A 3,238-nucleotide genomic window follows, 5' to 3' on the forward strand; every position below is an offset into this window, starting at 1 on the left:
TAGGCTGGAAGACTGTCCATCGCTATCTTGTGCTGTGGGCATCCAAGTTTGTATATGTTTGTTAAATTATAGTAGTTACTGTAGAACTGCTGTTGTAAAAGAAAAGTGTAGTGTGCTAAATAAATCAAGTGTATCAACTACCAGTGCTTTGTGGTGGTCTGAAGACTTCTTCACTGTGTGTGTGAGATCCCTTCTCATTCAGCAAGGCACGTTAAGCCTCAAGACAGACTCAAGACCTAGGATATTCTTTCATATTACAAATACTTCGACATGGTTCCCAGACCACGTAACAGCGCCCGACTTCATATCAATAACAAGAGCGCAAAAGAGCAGCTAAGAGTAGCACACAACGCGAGGAAACATGAAGCCCCTATGAATAACTCTTACACAACCCTCAGCTCTTCTATCACTATATCAGAAGGGAATTTGCTATATGGATTTAAAGATGTTTAATAATCTTCCATCGTACATAAAGCAATTATACAAAAATTGCAAAGGTTTTAAATAGGCTTTGAAGAATCTTTTTTGTGTTGCCATTCACTTTATACATTGTTAGAATATTGTCACATGTTGGGTATATCACGACACAAATAACTTCACAACATGGTACGTATTTTATATATCATTATATATATCTTAATTCCCTCTGCCACCACAAGTGGTATTTCACAATTTTTTTCCAGCTTGTGTCCATGCTGAAAGAATTATTCTACTGAACCCACTTTACTTACCTACATTTGATAGTGATGCAAGAAATTCTGTGGCACAAGACATTGAACGAGCTCCATCTGTACATATACCAGTGCACTTAACCCATGATATCCCATTTTCATTAAAGAAAGCATTAATCATGTCGAAAAGGCTTTGAGCTGTTGTTGTTTTCAAGATAGGCTCACTGAAAAACAATTCCTCTCACATATTACACTCATCAACAAAACGAACGTACGCAATCAAATGAGCATCTTTATGAATGTCAGTCGCTTCATCCACTTGAAGTGCAAAGCACTTGTTACGCAACTTCTCAATTAAATGCTGACATAAATCATCAGAAATGTCTGAAATTCTTCTACAAACTGTGTCATTAGAGAGGGCGATATTTTTCAATTGTTGAGCAGAAGAGTCACCCAACATTGTGGATACTATGTCAATCGCTGCTGGTAAAATCAGTGTTTCTGCAATTGTGTGTGGTTTCTTGCATTTAGCAATTCTATGAGAAACCTGGTAAGAGGCTAAAAGGATCTTAGAAGTCACATTTGTTAGTTTTAGCAAATTTCTGTTGGGTGGACTTTAAACCACTAAGCTTTCTTATAAGAAAATTTTTTGGTTTATCTGTAAACTTTGAATGTTTGGTTTCAAGATGTCTCTTTAATTTATTAGGTTTCATACTATCGGCACCTAAAATACTTATAAAGATTACACATTGTGGATGTTCTTCATCGTTTATCACAGTTTTCGTAAAGCCTAGTGATAAACAGTTCTCATCGTACCTTCTCGTTTTCACACTCCGGGTAGCTTCTTTCCAACCACTAGCTGAAGGAGCAGTGGTGTCTTCATTTCTATCACTAATCAGGAAACGCTTCATGATCAATTGTTCATAATCAAGTCACCTTCAAAATATCGTTGTTGTTGCACTTAACACTGCACCAAGAAGGCATATGTTAGATGGAGGTGAGTTGTCAGCTTCATGCCCTGACCACTTCTCTACAAGGTAAAGAGCTCCAGTACCCATTAGATAGGATGCTGCATGATCCCTGCAGCTGGCCTGGACACTGCAGAAGAGAAACATTCCTTGCCCCAGTCAGGAACCAACTGAGCTCTCTGAATGTTTGTCATTTACATGATATGACACAAGAGACATTGTAGTGCAGAGAGAGGATGCTACTTGTAATTGTGACTCTTGAACATTGAGACACTTTTCAAGAACAGATATATCCTATTTGGTCTTTTTTTCCTTTGGGCGGGGTGGGGGGGGGGGAAGTCACTACTTTGCCCCCCAGAGTTTGCCTGCAAAAGAGGTTTACTACCTCAAATTTCATTCTTCAGAGAGGATGAAAAACTGGAATATTCAAAGTGTTCTCCATGAAGTAACACTGCCATGTGATAGTCAGCGGAATAGGGGCTCGGACTGGAAACTGAACTTAACAGATGCTTATAATTCATTAACTACAAATAATTTTAACACTGTTACCAATCTCCATACTTTAAAAAGCACTACTGCAAACATTCAGTCTTCTATGTTTTCACTAGTCATTCTTTGTATCAGTGTCTAACAATGTAACTTAACACTTTAATCACCAATTCCAACCTCCGGCTCCTGGCCATCGACTCCAGAGTCATGACTGTCGACTTGGCTGGTGTCTTCATTAAATAACTTCCACACAAACAGCATAGGAAACATGGCTTCAAAGAAGTCCTCCACTGTTGAGCAACATGTTAAATGGGCTGTTGCATAGTAATGGTCACGATATTTTTGACGCAGGAGCATGTTTCGTTGCCATGGGTACATATTTACTGGAAATTGCCTGGCAATGGACAACATTTCTGGGCTTTCTACTCCTGCTTTCAGCTGTCATGTCACAATATTATGGACAGTTGATAGAGAAAATCTACATATATAAATGATGCATAGTGAAGGCTTTATAGAGACTGAAACCTGGAACATTATTCCAGAAATCAGTAATATGAGGGTCAAAGTGTGCCACAGAATTTCTTGCATCACTATCAAACATAGGTAAGTAAAGTGGGTTCACTAGAATAATTCTTTCAGCATGGACACAAGCTGGAAATAAATTGTGAAATACCATATGTGGTGGTAGAGGGAATTAAGATATACAACATCATCGTCATCAATCATCAGTAATCTGTCAGACGACAGGTCCACAGTCTCTTCCAAAATAATTCCTCCACTTAATGCGATCTAGAGCTTTCTCCTTCAAATGACAGTATCCTCTTCTGTCTCCAAGGTCATCCAGCATCTTCTTACGTCTTCTTCCTCGTCTTCTTGTCACTTCTATCCACCCATCTATCTTTCCTTCAATAACTTCTTTTAGAAGGCAGTTTCTGCGTAAAACACGACCAATCCAATTAGCCTTCTGTTTTCTTATTTCGTGTATGATATTCCTCTGCTCACTGACTCTAATTAACACTTCTTCATTTCTCACATAATCGGTCCAACTGATCTTCTCCATCCTTCTCCAATGCCACATTTCGAAACTTTCCAGATGTTTCTGATCTACTG

This window comes from Cryptotermes secundus, unplaced genomic scaffold, assembly GCF_002891405.2.
Source record: "Cryptotermes secundus unplaced genomic scaffold, Csec_1.0 scaffold2283, whole genome shotgun sequence".
Classification (NCBI taxonomy): Eukaryota; Metazoa; Arthropoda; class Insecta; order Blattodea; family Kalotermitidae; genus Cryptotermes; species Cryptotermes secundus.